This window comes from Etheostoma spectabile, unplaced genomic scaffold (assembly GCF_008692095.1).
Source record: "Etheostoma spectabile isolate EspeVRDwgs_2016 unplaced genomic scaffold, UIUC_Espe_1.0 scaffold00008145, whole genome shotgun sequence".
Lineage (NCBI taxonomy): Eukaryota > Metazoa > Chordata > Actinopteri > Perciformes > Percidae > Etheostoma > Etheostoma spectabile.
Window position 1 is genome coordinate 5,863 of NW_022603558.1, and position 17,950 is coordinate 23,812.

The 17,950-nt window shown below is 42.3% G+C and overlaps 1 pseudogene; it reads left to right on the forward strand.

The window, feature by feature from the left end:
* The first annotated feature begins 289 nt into the window (after positions 1–289).
* On the forward strand, positions 290–10,503 carry LOC116678775 (NACHT, LRR and PYD domains-containing protein 3-like; annotated as a pseudogene).
* The last annotated feature ends 7,447 nt before the right edge of the window (positions 10,504–17,950 follow it).

Genomic DNA, 17,950 nt, shown 5'->3' on the forward strand with positions numbered 1-17,950 from the left:
AGTTGCTTCATGTCAGTTCCTGATTCCTCCACAGAGTGGACCAGGAGGGCTCAGAGGATCCAGTGGTCAGCCTGCCCAGCAGCATCGAACCCACCTGGACTCCATCTTTATGGTCTGTACATGTACAACAACTACTTTTACATCTGTTCTGTTCCCAATCATCTCCAAGCTGCCCTGTTCAGACCAGAGGGTCCTCAGTCTGCCCATCATGGATCTGATGGTTGCTTCCATGATTTCAGTCTGATGGTCATTCATATAATCTTCTGTTCCAGCTGCTGGAGGAAACATTGTCACTTTTGTGAAGAACGAGCTGAAGAAGATCCTGAAGCTTCTGAGTCCAGATTACCCAGAATGCCCAGAGAGTCATAGGGTTGGTGAGGATGAAGATCAGAGGAGCAGCAGAGGCGTTTCTGAAGATCACACTGCACTTCCTGAGGAGAATGAAGCACGACGAGCTGGCTGACCGTCTGCAGAGCAGTAAGAGGATTTCTCTAAAGATTTAACTTGCTGGACTTATGGAGGTTACTAATGTCTCCAGAGAAGGGTCAGAGTATGTTCCTGTTTCTTTATGAATCACTACTGATCTTCTTTGTTCTGTGTTCCTTTAGGAAGTCCAGCAGGAGTTTGTAAGAGTAAACTCAAATCTAAGCTAGACAGGAAGTTCCAGCGTGTGTTTGAGGGGATTGCTAAAGCAGGAAACCAAACCGTTCTGAATCAGATGTTCACAGAGATCTACATCATGGAGGGAGGGGCTGCAGGGGTCAATGAAGAACATGAGGTCAGACGGATTGAAACAGCATCCTGGAAACCAGACACAAAAGAACCAACAATCAGACAAGAAGACATCTTTAAAGCCCCACCTGGAAGAGATGAACCAATCAGAACCGTGATGACAAAGGGAGTGGCTGGCATCGGGAAAACAGTCTTAACACAGAAGTTCACTCTGGACTGGGCTGAAGGCAAAGCCAACCAGGACATCCAGTTCATATTCCCATTCACCTTCAGAGAGCTGAATGTGCTGAAAGAGAGAAAGTTCAGCTTGGTGGAACTTGTTGATTACTTCTTTAGTGAAACCAAAGAAGCAGGAATCAGCAGGTTTGAAGAGGTCCAGGTTGTCTTCATCTTTGACGGTCTGGATGAGTGTCGACTTCCTCTGGACTTCCTCAACACTAAAATCATGACTGATGTTACAAAGTCCACCTCAGTGGGTGTGCTGCTGACAAACCTCATCAGGGGAAATCTGCTTCCCTCTGCTCGCCTCTGGATAACCACACGACCTGCAGCAGCCAATCAGATCCCTGCTGGGTGTGTTGACATGGTGACAGAGGTCAGAGGGTTCACTGACACCCAGAAGGAGGAGTACTTTAGGAAGAGATTCAGAGATGAGGTGCAGGCCAGCAGAATCATCTCCCACATCAAGACATCACGAAGCCTCCACATCATGTGCCACATCCCAGTCTTCTGCTGGATCACTGCTACAGTTCTGGAGGAGGTGTTGGAGACCAGAGAGGGAGGACAGCTGCCCAAGACCCTGACTGAGATGTACATCCACTTCCTGGTGGTTCAGTCCAAAGTCAAGAACATCAAGTATGATGGAGGAGCTGAGACAGATCCACACTGGAGTCCAGAGTCCAGGAAGATGATTGAGTCTCTGGAAAACTGGCTTTTGAGCAGCTGCAGAAAGGCAACCTGATCTTCTATGAATCAGACCTGACAGAGTGTGGCATCGATATCAGAGCAGCATCAGTGTGCTCAGGAGTGTTACACACAGATCTTTAAAGAGGAGAGAGGACTGTACCAGGACAAGGTGTTCTGCTTCGTCCATCTGAGTGTTCAGGAGTTCCTGGCTGCTCTTCATGTCCATCTGACCTTCACCAACTCTGGAGTCAACCTGCTGGCAGAAAAACAAACATCATCAACACAGTTCTACCAGAGTGCTGTGGACAAGGCCTTACAGAGTCCTAATGGACACCTAGACTTGTTCCTCCGCTTCCTCCTGGGTCTTTCTCTGCAGACCAATCAGAATCTCCTCCGAGGTCTGCTGACGCAAACAGGAAGTAGCTCAGAGACCAATCAGGAAACAGTCAAGTACATCAAGAAGAAGATCAGTGAGAATCTGTCTGCAGAGAGAAGCATCAATCTGTTCCACTGTCTGAATGAACTGAATGATGGTTCTCTAGTGGACCAGATCCAACAGTCCCTGAGTTCAGGACGTCTCTCCATAGATAAACTGTCTCCTGCTCAGTGGTCAGCTCTGGTCTTCATCTTACTGTCATCAGAAGAAGATCTGGACGTGTTGACCTGAAGAAATACTCTGCTTCAGAGGAGGCTCTTCTGAGGCTGCTGCCAGTGGTCAAAGCCTCCAAAAAAGCTCTGTAAGAGGGATTTATTATTATTAAATATTAAATCGTTCAACAGGAGTAAAATATAAATTAAAGCTGCGAGCAGGTTGGACGGGCCCTCGCACCTCCTTGCACCTCGGGGTTACTGGGGGACACGGCTTCTTGCGACCGTGCATTTGAGCAGCGCTCAGACTGCAAATCATCACCGATAAAAAAGGAACTGCCTGCTGAGTTTAGTGATACCTCACACAAGACTCTACATCATACAGATCATTGGCTGTGAAATGGGCGTGACTTAAGCATATGGGGTGGGGAAAATGGTCACAAATTAAAAGTTATGAAAGGGGGCGTGAGTACATGTGCGTGATTAAAGTATAGGGTGTGGCTCAGGATCACATGTAGACCACCCGTTATAAGTTATGTAATTTCATGTTGCCACCCGGGCACGCCATAAACACAAATGATATAGATGACCTCATGCCTAGACCCTTGTCATTGGTCAATTTACACTCAAGTTACACCCACTTCCTGTTTCAATGACCCCCCCTACATGAATTTGGTCCTCTGTAACTTGCAAATATTCTGCGCTATTACATTCAAGATTTATTGTATTTATCAAAATGTTACAGACCAAATTTGAAGTCAATTGTCTGAAACCTTTAGGAGGAGTACGTTAAAGTACGACATGTGGAAACATTCAATTAAACATGACGGACTTCCTCTTGGGTTTAGGGAATGGCTCCAAAATGCTTTTTTGTACTTCTTGAGATGCTACAGATGTGTACCATGTTTTATTGGAGGGGCTTAATTTTAAAATTTTTCAAAAAGGCAATTAATTACCCACAACAAGTATTCCTTCAGTTCCAATAGAGTCTTTGCTGCTGTCGGCCCTCGGGCCCTAATAACTTGCTTCCTTGCTGTGGTCTCTCCAGACTGAGTGACTGTGACCTATCGGAGAGAAGCTGTGAAGCTCTGTCCTCAGTTCTCAGCTCCCAGTCCTCTAGTCTGAGAGACCTGGACCTGAGTAACAACAACCTGCAGGATTCAGGAGTAGACCTGGTGTTGGCTGGACTGAAGAGTCCACACTGCAGACTGGAAACTCTCAGGTTGGTGTTCAGTTAAATAAAAAGTATCACCTTCTGAGTTGTTATTTTCCTCCTGTTAATTATTGGATTGACTTTTTATTGAATCCCTTTTAGGTTGAGTGGGTGTAACCTGTCAGAGAGAAGCTGTGAAGCTCTGTCCTCAGTTCTCAACTCCCAGTCCTCTAGTCTGAGAGACCTGGACCTGAGTAACAACGACCTGCAGGATTCAGGAGGGAAGCTGGTCTCTCATGGACTGAAGAGTCCACACTGTAAACTGGAGACTCTCAGGTCAGGTCAAGTTATTATTTGTCTTTAATTTGAGATATTTCTATATATTTAAGCTTCATAATTCAATTTGAATAGCTCTTGTTATTTGGGGACTAATTTCAGAAAATTGTTGAATGTTTCTGAAGTATTGTTTTATTTATAATCACACGTCATAAAGTTTGAAATATGTACTGTGGCTGATATCTAGAAATCCCTTATATTTAATATCATGTGACTTTGTTTCCTCATTCAGTCTTGATTAGTTTTCTGCAACTTGTTGACAATGAAACAGAAATTATTTAAACTGCTAAGGGATTTAATATACTAAATATACCAAAAGTCCAGACTCAACATTTAAATCCACATGTTATCTGTCTGGTTTCCTGTTGTCTCTCCAGACTGAGTGTCTGTAACCTGTCAGAGAGAAGCTGTGAAGCTCTGTCCTCAGTTCTCAGCTCCCAGTCCTCTAGTCTGAGAGAGCTGGACCTGAGTAACAACAACCTGCAGGATTCAGGAGTGAAGCTGATCTCTGATGGACTGAAGAGTCCACACTGCACTCTGGAGACTCTCAGGTCAAGTCAAGTTATTATTTGTCTTTAATTTGAGATATTTCTATAAATTTAAGCTTCATAATTCAATTTGAATAGCTCTTGTTATTTGGGGACTAATTTCAGAAAATCGTTGAATGTTTCTGAAGTATTGTTTTATTTATAATCACACGTCATAAAGTTTGAAATATGAACTGTGGCTGATATCTAGAAATCCCTTATATTTAATATCATGTGACTTTGTTTCCTCATTCAGTCTTGATTAGTTTTCTGCAACTTGTTGACAATGAAACAGAAATTATTTAAACTGCTAAGGGATTTAATATACTAAATATACCAAAAGTCCAGACTCAACATTTAAATCCACATGTTATCTGTCTGGTTTCCTGTTGTCTCTCCAGGCTGAGTGGCTGTAACCTGTCAGAGAGAAGCTGTGAAGCTCTGTCCTCAGTTCTCAGCTCCCAGTCCTCTAGTCTGAGAGAGCTGGACCTGAGTAACAACAACCTGCAGGATTCAGGAGGGAAGCTGATCTCTGATGGACTGAAGAGTCCACACTGCACTCTGGAGACTCTCAGGTCAGGATTCATTAACCCATTCAACTGATGACCATTAAACTCTGGCTAACTGTAGTTGATAAACAGCTGACTTGTAGCTTTGTCTCTGCTGATACAATAAACATCGGCAGTAGTTATATATAGTTATCATATAATTATTCATTTCTCGATTCTGAGTTACTTTCCATGAGGATTTATCATTGTTCATTATTGATATTAAATAATTAAATAGAGCATTGGATTTTAAAAGTCTATTCTAAATCTGGACTAAAATGTACCTGGACTACAAAGAAAGAAAGAACCACCACATGGCTCCACGTGTTGAGAGAGGCTTCCTGTGTGTTGTTCTGTGTGTGTGTAGTGTCTCAGGCTGTATGATCTCAGAGGAAGGCTGTACTTCTCTGGCCTCAGCTCTGAGCTCCAACCCCTCCCATCTGAGAGTGCTGGACCTGAGCTACAATCATCCAGGAGACTCAGGAGTGAAGCGGCTTTCTGCTTTACTGGAGGATCCAGACTGCAGACTGGACACTCTCAGGTATGGACGGACCAAGACCTAATTTTATTTTTTGTCACTAACTGAGAAACTCTGGTTAATGTTCAATGGAGGATCTAAGTGAAGGTGTATTACAGGGGTTCTCAATCTTATAACACAAATACAAATATTTATTCAACGTCAGAGTTCTGGAAAGTACGGTGGCCCTGAAGTGCAAATCACAACAGCAAATACAACAATACAAGGTCATTATACTCATGTTTTCAAAATAGGCGCTTTTCCGTGTTTTTCATCTCTCCTTCCTGTTAAAAGACAGACAGTTGTTCTGTCCAATCAGGAGGGTCCGTCCTCTGCTAGATAGGCCCTACCTTTCAGGTAGAAGTTAATGCCGTTGTGTTTAATGATTTGTTGAAGTGTTTTCCTATTTGCTGTTGTGATTTGCACTTCAGGGCCACCGTAGAGATTCAATTGGCATTAACAAAAACAGTTACATTTTACAAAGGTCAGTTACCTTTAAAATCAAATCAAACTCTTTTCTTTCTCTCACAGGAACACACCAGAGTTAACCACTGCCTCAGACCATTTTAGCGTATCAAATTTAAAAAAGAAATAATAATAATTCTGTGCACATCCCACCTTGTGGCAGGTGGAGGACAAATGAAACATACTGAAGTAGAAATCAGATTTAATCAACCATTTTTATGCTACATACATATATATAAGTTGTCAGCTTTGCTCTGCACTCAAAGTTCAAAAAGAGCAAATTGCGTATCATGTGTAGGCGGCTTAAGTGTAACCACACCGTGACAGCTTTGTGTCATCCTGCAGGGTGGACCATGGTGGACCGCAGAGACTGAGACCTGGTCTGAGGAAGTGTGAGTGTGTTTTAAGTTTGCTCTAAGAGAACTCAGCTGTGTGTTACACTTACACATGAGGTTACTTATTATGGTGAATTGGCTAAATCTCCCTTTACCAGTGAATGTTGTTATTATAGGCATAGGTAACTATAAAGAAATAATCAACAACCAATAACACGGTGCCTCCACTGTGGAACTACTTAACTCACTATGAGCTATATCGGTATTTCAAAAGTGAAAAACATGTAATGTCTGCAACACTGCTTTAAACTCCCATATTTAATGAAAGGTTTCCACCCTGCTGGGTTAGGCCTGAAGAAGACCAGCAGAGTCTAAAGCAGAGTCTAAAGCAGAGTTTAAAGCAAAGTTTAAAGCTGAGTTTAAAGTAGAGTTTAAAGCAGTGTTGAGGACATTACATGTTTTTTACAGACTGAAACGTTGAGCCCCCCCCACAGCCACAGCCCTGGTCCTCCAGTGAAGTCCTGGTCCTCCAGTGAAGTCCTGGTTCCTCCCGGTCCTGGTGAAAGCTGCGGCTGGCGTTTCCAGCTGACTGTCCCTCACGGCGGCGCTAGCTTAAACAGTCAACAGTTAACAGTTCTCACCTTCAAAGCTAGTGAACACACAAACACAGCTAACCTGCTGAACTGACCTTAAAACTACAGGAGAACTAGTTACCAAACTGAGAGCTGCACACGACTGGTAACTGCAACATATACTTTACAAAAGTTTAAAGTCCATTAGTCTCCAGACCTCAGTCAGCTGGACATTAAACTTAGTTTTTCTCTCCTCTGCTGACTGCATGTTTCTCCCTCCAACATGCTCTACATGTCCTCTCTCACTTCCTCCTTTCTTTTCTACTCCCCAACAAAGCCCTCTGATTGGCTAGGAGTGGAGCTATACAGAGAATAATTAACTTAGATTACTCCACTGAAAATACATCACACTTCCCTTCAAAACAAAGGATTATGGGATTATGTATTTAAATTATGAATTGAACACAATTTATTCATGTAGTTAACTGTATAAAATACTTTATTTATATTTAATTAACAGTATTGTGTAGGTCCTGTAGATTTTAAATTGTGATCTAACCGTTAACCGGTTCTGGTTTGGCCAAATCCTCTCAGACTCCAGTTGTGGGCTCTTCACCTTTAAAGTGTTCGTTTGAATGTTAGACCAGAAAATCAACATGCAGGATACGCTGAGATAAGTTATATCAAAGCTTTAGTAAAATGATATTGCAGAATACAAACATATGGACACAGATCTCTCTCAGGGACCTCCCTTCACCCTACCAACAGACAGAAACTGGTCCATCCAGGAACTGGTGCCCGCTAACCAAGACCTCAGACTTTTAATGCATGTTGGCCAGTCCCCTAGCCCAGGGGTTCCCAAACCTTTCAGCCCACGACCCCCAAAGTAACGGTGCAAGTGACTTGCGACCCCCCCACTATAAACGTATATAAACATTGCGCGCAACCGCGCACGCAGTACAGGCGTATCCAAACACGAGCATATTGACAACACAAAATAACACAACAGCCATGACATTATTCTACAGTTATTTACTCATTACTTTAATTTGAACTTAACCTATTGAGATGTGCAGGACGTTTGGAGTACAGCGAGTCCAGTCCTGGTTTAATGTTGGAGACCGCCCCTCGGAGATCATCCTCCACATTCAGTCGCCATCTGTGTTTATTTTTAAGGTACATCAGTGCCGACAAAGTCTTTTAGCACGAGTAGGTGGTGCCAAACGGCATCAGCACATCCAAAACCGCCCTGGATAGCTGTGGTATTCTCTCTTAACTAAAATCCAAAACTCAGCCAGCGTCTTGGAATTAAACGCTGTCTTCAAGGTTCCGTCGCTGGACAGTCCAACCAACGCGTCCTCCAACTCGGATGTCACATGACTTGCCCTCGTTTCAGTGAATGGTGATTTTATCCAGTCATTTTGCTCTGGAGCTTTTTCCTCTGGGAAATACCTGTTGAAGTGTTCCAGGAGGGCTTGAAGGTGGCTAGTAATGTGTCAACACTCAGTTTGTTTTCATCCATGAATTCAACCAGCTCAGAAAACATATCAATGCTCCCCACATCAACACGCTCAATCCAACGCTGGAGTTTTCTTGTGAATGCGTGGTATTTATCATTCAGCGACAGGATGCTTGTATTTTCACCTTGCAGGGACAAATTAAGTCCATTCAGTATTTCAAATATGCAAGACAAATACGCTAGCCTTGTTAACCAGTCAGGATCAGGGAGGTGGTCAGCGAGCTGGGACCCGTGCTCCATCAGAAATAGGCGCACTTCATCCCGCAGCTCGTACAGGCGGCTGAGCACGTTCCCTCGCGAAAGCCACCTGACCTCTGCATGGAACAGCAGGCCCTCATGCTCCGATCCCAGTTACAGAGAGTGGCAAACAACCTGATATTGATTGGACGTGCTTTTATATAGTTTTATTGGTTTTATTTTAAATGTAGCCACTAGTTTTATCTTGTGTTAAAATCATGGCTAACATATGCTATCTCTAATCATTTTTAAATTTTTATACTATTTCTGGAAATCAACTTGCGACCCCCCCCTCTCTGGCTCGCGACCCCCCTGTGGGTCCCGACCCGCACTTTGGGAATCACTGCCCTAGCCGTACCTGGTCGTGGTCTTATCTTCTTTGTATGTTGCCCAGCCTCTGAGTTCCTCCCCCCACAGTCCCCATCGTTAAAGCAAGGTCGTTAAACACCTTCTGCTCTCCCACTCCCAGGACCATGAAGATAGTCTGGTCTTTATCTTCTGTTAACCCAGGAGCAGGGAGAGCCAGGTCACTCCATGACCTGTATCTGACTTCTTTACTCATTAAAGCTTCATTGCTCTCTTTAATCTGAGTCTTTAATCAGGTTGTTACGACCCGAAGTAGCAAAGTAGCCTAGGGCGGGGGTCGTAGACAGCTTATAATAATAAAACCCCGGGACGAAAAGCAATCAGTTGAATACGGCAGATTTATTTGTGTCCACACCACAACAGGCAACCACAGGCTATATATATGACGGCGACGGGCACATGGGTAGCAAGGCCTGGCTCTGAACAGCTCCCCCACAGCCGCCTCTCCTCTCCTTGGAAGACCGTCTGAGCAGTTCACACAGCCGCTCCTTCTCTCCCTTCGGTCACCAATCAGCTGACCCGCCTCAGCTGCGCGACCCTCAGCAGCACACACCTGCAGAGAATCACACACACACCTGCAGAGAATCACACACACACCTGCAGAGTATCACACACACACACAACACGGCACGTGACACGTGTCATCTCTTAGTTATCTGGTACTTCCTTTAATCTTATCAGCCCGATAGCTTTCTGATGGTCAGGAGGAGCAGGGAGACACCGTCAGCTAATGATCTCCAGGTCCTCTCACTTCATTCTCACAGAAATATATACAAAGATAATTTCTCTTACGAGATAAATTTCTGTTTTAGTGGCAGGAAAGATGTTAGGATTAAATTAATTAATTTTAAATTTTAAATTTAATTTTTAAAATCCACAAACAGAAAACACTGAACACGTTGATCCAACAGAACTAATAAATACATAAATACATGAATCAACAGTCGAGCTAACAGAAAGCTCTTCAGGAACTCTTCATGTTGGTAGAACTGGATTGTTAAACATCACTCACAGCTGAATATCAAATCAACGTTTGAAGGGTTTTCTTTCCGTTCTTGTCAGTAAAGTTGTTAATAAATGATCAGATGATAACCTGCAGCTGTATTGTGTCTTGTTCTCTCCATCAGATGTCTGTGAACTGGAACTGGACACAAACACAGTCCACAGAAGCCTCAAACTGTCTGACAACAACAGGAAGGTGACACGTGTGAAGGAGGATCAGTCATATCCTGATCATCCAGACAGATTTGACTGCTGGGAACAGTTGCTGTGTAGAGATGGTCTGACTGGTCGCTGTTACTGGGAGGTCGAGACGAGAGGAGAGGTTGATATATCAGTGAGTTACAGAGGAATCAGAAGGAAAGGAGACAGTGAAGACTGTGTGTTTGGATGGAATGAGAAGTCCTGGAGTCTGTACGGCTCTGATGAACTTGGTTACTCTGTCTGGCACAATAACAGAGGACCAGACCTCCCTTCCTGCTCTGTCTCTAACAGAGTAGCAGTGTATGTGGACGTTCCTGCTGGCTCTCTGTCCTTCTACACAGTCTCCTCTGACTCACTGATCCACCTCCACACCTTCAACACCACATTCACTCAGCCTCTCTATCCTGGGTTTGGGGTCTTCTCTGGTTCCTCAGTGTCTCTGTGTCCTCTGCAGGACTGAGAGTCTCTCCTGTGGACAGAAACACTGACTGAAGACCAGCTGCTGAAATCAAAGTTCAGTCTGTTCACCATCACACACACTCTGCACTGTGAAGCAGATCTGAGACTCAAACACAACAACATTCATCTGATTTCATCTCTGGTTATCAACATTTGAACTGTTTGACTAAAACACTTCATGATATGTCACATCTCAAAATAATCAACTGTTATTGGTCACTATTATGTCCTTTAAATTTTAAATCATATTGTAATCAGTCCGTAGGGAGTTGGGTCGGCTGATTTATTCATCTGACTTGTAGAATAACGTCAATGATCGACTTGTTTTAAATGTCTTGGAATGTGGAGCAACTTAATGCAAAATGAGTTCAATAAAACAAGACCACATGCTGATTATTTGATGATGTATTCTTCCTGTTGTGTCTGTGTTTCAACTCCTAATTAAAAGGTAAATTTTCCGTCCACTAAAGGTTCTGTTGTTGTCTCTGACAGACTCAGATTATTATTCTAAGAGTCTGACAACATTATGGGATGTATCCCTACAGAGATAGACCTTTAGTTAAAGAGTAAGATCCTTTTAGTTTAACATGAAACAGAAATCACCATCACCATACCCACCAGACTCCATGTAAATAATCACTACTTTTAGCGTGTATAGAGCAGCATATCTCCACCAGACTCCATGTAAATAATCACTACTTTTAGCATGTATAGAGCAGCATATCTCCACCAGACTCCATGTAAATAATCACTACTTTTAGCGTGTATAGAGCAGCGTATCTCCACCAGACTCCATGTAAATAATCACTACTTTTAGCGTGTATAGAGCAGCGTATCTCCACCAGACTCCATGTAAATAATCACTACTTTTAGCGTGTATAGAGCAGCATATCTCCACCAGACTCCATGTAAATAATCACTACTTTTAGCGTGTATAGAGCAGCATATCTCCACCAGACTCCATGTAAATAATCACTACTTTTAGCGTGTATAGAGCAGCATATCTCCACCAGACTCCATGTAAATAATCACTACTTTTAGTGTGTATAGAGCAGCATATCTCCACCAGACTCCATGTAAATAATCACTACTTTTAGCATGTATAGAGCAGCATATCTCCACATTTATTTCAGCTTGAATGTGTGATACACCCTTAAGGGATAACATAATAACCAGCGTAGCGTTTGGTACGAATTTCATATTTTATCGGTAAGCAATATTAACGTAGCGGGGGAACAAAGAAAGCGGAACCAATGTGCGGGTATCGGTACACCCCGGGGCCCAGGTGACGGACACTTTCCTCCTCTTTGGAGACGAGGATGGCGGTTTGTTTCCTCTCTCCCTGATGCCGTAATTCTGCTTTCCAGGTCGGTACTCGGTAACTATGACAACAGCCGGTTTCCTTCTGCCGTGTGTGTGGGGGACTGAAGCTGTGGGGGGGTAGTTATGGAGGTTATGATGGGGAAAGGCGAGCTAAAGAGCCGCGTTTGGAACCGCGGGAAACGGGGTCGGTAAACAATAGAGCTCGCGGCTAGCTAATGGCGGTTTTCCACTGCGTGGTATCTACTCTACTCGCCTTTTTTGGTTTTCCATTAAGAGAAGAAGTCCCCGGGACCTGCTACCAGGTACTTTATGTAGTACTAGATAAAGGACCTGCTACCAGGTACTTTATGTAGTACTAGATAAAGGACCTGCTACCAGGTACTTTATGTAGTACTAGATAAAGGACCTGCTACCAGGTACTTTATGTAGTACTACCTCAGTCGAGGTTCCCAGCGAGCTGAGGCGACACCAGAAGGTGACGTAGGAACCTGCAGACCGCTGATTGGTCGGATCCATAGACCGTTAATATGAATGGACAGAGCATGTGTGACGTCACCCATTGGTTTGTGGAGATCAGAAATGAGTCGTCGAGTTTGCGTTTATGGGCGCAGCCATCTTGGTTGCGGATGTGACGATTTTAGAGAAGAGGGCGGAGTGAGAGAGGAGCCACAGACCGGTGGGCGGGATATACGGTCTATGGGCGGGATCTGACTGACGTTAGCTGAGAGTTAGCTAGCAACGCTGTTCTACCATTACTCTAGCTAACCACTTTCACTGGCAATGTGGATGCAACTGCTGCTGAATAATTCAAGGTAAGATTGAGCTTCTAGGCTTTAAGTACATATTTGTCCCATATAGTCTATGGTTATATAACATATAAGAGTCACGTTGCAAAGTAAATGTATCTGAAGTTACCATGTAAATTGTCTGTTAGCTTGCCGCTTAGCTAGCTATAGTAAAACATGCTAACGTTAATTTTTTTAATCGAAGTTTACTTCTCGTACTTTAAACGTAGTGTCAGCGAAATGCAAAACGGCGATTGTCAATGCTTATCATTGTGTAACGCTATTAGCACATGTATAACCAAGTTTCTTATAACGTTTGGCTAACTGTAATAACCATAATGCACCAATAATGTGCTACTGTTTGCCCTGTCAGTATATAGTTGGGGCATTTAACCTTGACATGCTGTTAAGAGCTAATGTTAGCAGAAATAAGCTCCTTTAACTAAGTTACTGTTACACTAAAGAACAATGGGCTGTTGTTGATTCATGTGTATTCTCCTGGATAATTAATGAAGTAGTTACATGCTAGTGTGCATAGATATTTAACTATGAGGGGCTCAAATTGAAATTGATGATTCTTTCATTCTTTTAGAAATAAGAGTGCTGAGAGCCACAATAGCATGTTCACCCCCCAAATGCCCCAGAAGTAAGCGATAGTAATAGTTCATTTTCTTTTGCTATATATTGTATAACATTAAACTTTAATCAGACTTTTTTTACAACTAAGCCAAGGTAATAATGCATTTTCAAATAGTGTGTAATTAAGAGTGTTGTTCATTTATCCTTTTTCTCTATAGCTTAAAATATTTGCTTGGCTGGTCTGCGGTGGAAGAGACTTCTCCCTTTCTTTTACCAGTCCCTACAAGGAAGAGCTGTCCCGGACGTCCTCCTTATTCACTGTGGCGGGAATGACCTGAGATGTCAAGGGCGTCAACCTCGTCGCAGGGATGAACGAGAACCTGCAGCACCTCCACCTGCAGTATCCAGGCATGATAGCACAAGTGCTGTAAGATTTAAATGTTAAGCTGTATTTTTATATTGTGATTTGTAATGTCAACCATTTCTACTGTAATTAACAGTGTGACAGAGATTCAACAACCTCTTTATTATGCAGACATGTCTTGTGACAGATAAGTTTGTCTTTACCTTAACCCACAGCAGTGTTTTATGTGTGGAATTTACTCTTGTAAAAGGTGAACTACATTATTTAATTCATACATTTTTAAAAATCTTTAGTATTTGGTTAATGTATTTTTAAGTTGATGCCCATTTCAATGTGAAATAAAGGTCCTTCTAAAGCTACATTTGTTGTTTTTCTGAAGTAACTATAGGAACATCCAGCATTGTAGTCATACACAAAGACATTGGTAATTTTATAGAATTTGTAATTGATTAAAAGTGTCTTTCTATTTTGGCTTTAATACACATAAATGTTACCATACTTGCTTTTCTTGTGTATTTTGAACATTTTTAGTAGGTAATTGAAAATGCACTAAGTGCTGTTTAATCTGTGCAGGGCTATTGTAAAATCATAGCGTATGATCACAAATTGCAAAGGAGAATTAAACAACTTATTAAATGTCAGTAACTAATGATTAAATCAAATGTATCAGGTACATTCGATTTAATCATTAGGTTACTGACATTTTTAAAGTATGAAAACTAAAAACCATACAAGGACATGCAATGTCAATATTTAATTCTAACAGTACAGAAATACATAAAATATACAAGACCCTTTATGTGAAATTACCAAACATACTTTCACCTGTGAAAGTGGTGACTGCTAGAGTATATTCATTATTTTATTCCAGTTTAATATTTATAAAAGTTTTAATCCACAAAACTACTTAATGTTACTACTATCACCTATCAAAATACAGCAGAAACTAAGTCAACCACAATAAATTGAACCTCTAACTACCAAGTGCCAAAAGTTGGTCCATCCTTCCAGCAGAAGAAGCTGAACCAAAAATTATTTTCTGGCATTTTTACAATCAGAACACATTTGAGAACTTTGGATGTGGTCAACGCTGTCTGGTTTCCACATCCAGATGAAATGGCACCAAATACACCGCTCTATACAGGAGGCTCTGGTCATTCAGTTTTCAGTGCGGATACCTTTGTAGATACAGTAAAAGACAAACATGTAGTTAAGGCACTGTAGATCACAATTAATTATTTTAATATATGAGCTAATTTATGAGACACACACTAAATGATTTATTTAAATTAATAATACCTGCTTGTCTCTAAAAAACTGATCTTCCTCAAAGTGTGAACTGCAGACATGACTTTTCGTGGTTCCATTTGCTGGTCTCTCTCTCCTCATGTTCACCAACCATAGCTTCAGCCTGGCATCATTAAAAGGAAGTCTGTTAGGACAGAAATTCATGTTGTGCATTTAGAACTCACATCCCAAAGGTGTATATACTATCAATTTACACTAACAAGGCACCACATCTGCTGTATGCATCTGTAATGAAAATGATTGAAATGTATATTTAATAGATTAATATAATGTCATACCCCAACGTAACTTTACAATAATGTCTAATTGTTTCATGTGCGCCATTTTATCGCTAACAATCTGACCCACTCCCCCACCCGGAGACCTCCGTCTCCAAGTCAACGCGCTCCCGCCCGCAGCTTTGTCCGTGTGGTGATGGTGATGCTGTGGGTGACGCTGTGGGTGCTGCCGCGGGGAGGGTGACAGGGTATGAGCTTGGTAACCTCTCGCCCAGAAAGATCCGCAGCCCCGACTGGGCCTCGCCCTGGCCGTCTTTCGCCCACCTCCGGGTAACGTTGCCCAAACTTTCGGGATACATATATTGGACTCAAAAGCAGGTCTATGTTTGACGTACAAATCCGCCACACGAAACTCAGATGTGAGGGGTTATGTCTGAATCACACGCTGTTCCACGATGATCTTACCCCGTGCTAATAGGGTTTATGAATTAATTCTGAATAATTTTAAGCTAACGTTACCATAACATGCGCATCGATTAGCACTAATACCACCTATTACAGATCAACAGATCACAGGCAAGATCGTTGGCGAGATCGGTGCATACCTACCGTATTCGACTGTTACATTAAATATATTTTAATACATTTATACATAGACTGCATGCGTTTATACGGTCTGCATAGCCTTATTAGTTAGCCCGCTAGCTTGCTTAGCAAGGTGCAATCTAGAAGCTAGCTAACTGATATTAATTAAGATGCTAACGTTGGCTAACGAAAAACTGTATTAAAACAAAATATAATTTTACTTACCGGAAAAACTGAACTGCCGATTCCTTTGAGTGTCTTGCCGTGCAACCGACCGCTGAACAAGACATTATTAGCCGACCAAAGTGTCACAGCCGCAGCGATGAAACGGAGTCAACCCCCAAAATGAAGTTCACGTGCCATGGACAAGCTTTGCTAACACTCTGTCATGATTGACAGGCCGAGAACTGTCAATCACATCATAGCCACGCCCTAAAACACCCCCGGCTTTATCGACTATTTTAAAATCAACGAGACCGTAATTTCAAAAATGAATATCATTCTGTATTGCGGAATACTTAGAACTAGCGATCGAGACCATAAACTCATTATGAAGATGTTTACTGAGGTAATAAATCAAGTGAGAAGTGGCTCATTTCTCCATAGACTTCTATTGAAACCAACCTCTTTTGCAACCACGCGTGTCGCCCTCTGCAGGAATTCAGATAGAATGCAGCTTTAAGTTACTTCCGCAGTGGTTGCACTTTTCGAAACCGGATGCTCTGTCCACTCATATTAACGGTCTATGGTCGGATCACCGCGTTGTTAGCAACAAGAACCTTTAAAAAAAAAAAAAAAAAATCTAGCCAGACACCGAGAGATTATCTCCTCTCTGCACTATTCTCACTGTTCAGCTGTTCAGTATTAAGGGCTGTTAGGGGCTATTAGGGGCTGTTAGGGGCTGTTAGGGGCTTTTGCATGTTGTCATTTATTTTGGAGGCGGACATATATTTTTAAATATAAAAAAAAAGTATTTTATTGACGTGAGTTTTTACTTTGAAAAGTAAGAGCTATAGCCTATTGTTTAAAGCATTTTATTCCAGATGCAAGCTTTTATTTTGAAATTTAGATTTCGGGTATGGCCCCAGGCGAGACGGCATGACATGGGAAGCTCCAGGCTGCAGCCCAACACTCTTGGACCCAGTCAGGGGAGACGGGTATGGCTGCAGCCTGGAGCGTCCCATGTCATCTGTCCCGTCTCATGCGGTCTCGTCTCATGCCGAGGTGTGTCCAATGGTAAATTCGGAGGGTCAAAAATACAAAATTGCAAATAATTTTGCCAGATGGAGTCACGGGCAAATTTGTGACCACGTGTGTTGCAATCAATTGTAAAACGTTAAAAACTGTTTCTACTGTGGAACTGAATCCAGATTCTCTCCCTCCCCCCCCCCCACTTCCTCTCTTTCTCACTGGTCAACTTTGTGCTCTTTGCAATTCAGCAGTTTTTTACTTTGACTTTGTCTTGTTGTGAAGCAGATGTTTCTACCACGTTAAACATCTGGTAAGTTCCACTTTTCAGCTGATTTTTGATCTTTCATGAAACTGTAAAATGTGTTTTGTTGGAGAAGAGTTGAGCTTGGTTAGGGTTAACTGGAACAGGGATTAATCCTAACAGCTGTGTGTCAGAACAGTACAAGTTAAAGGCCTACTGAGTTAAAAGTACACAAGTATTATGAGCTAAATGTATTTATTGTATCAAAGTAAAAGCTGTAGAAAGTCTAGATGTGTGGATCTTAGTATTAAAGTCTATGTAGTCATGAGAAATGGAGGGCACGTTCCTTTTCTCTGTCGATGTATAGGCGACATTTAGTTAGTCAGCTCAAACTGGGAGTTCCATATAAAGGAATGTGTTTTGTGTAAGCTTTACTCTCATTATAACATTGTGTGTGTGTGTGTGTGTGTGTGTGTGTGTGTGTACGCCATAGTCCAAGACACACAGAGAGCATGATCACCATATTAAAGTTGTGTTATGTAACTTAAATGCTGAAACCATGTGTTCTGACAAACGTAAATCCGATAAAAGAAAACGCGGGAATTATTAAGGAATTGTGGAGTCAGATTCGACAGACCTTAGGGTCTTTGACGGGCCGTATCAGACACAGTCATTAGTTCTTCTTCCATTTCCTCTAAGCCCTAGACATATATTCTCACTGTTCAACTGTTCAGTATTAAGGGCTGTTAGGGGCTACTAGGGGCTACTAGGGGCTGTTAGGGGCTACTAGGGACTGTTAGGGACTGTTAGGGCTGTTAGGGGCTACTAGGGGCTACTAGGGGCTGTTAGGGGCTTTTGCATGTTGTCTACAATATTGCACACTGTTCCTTTAA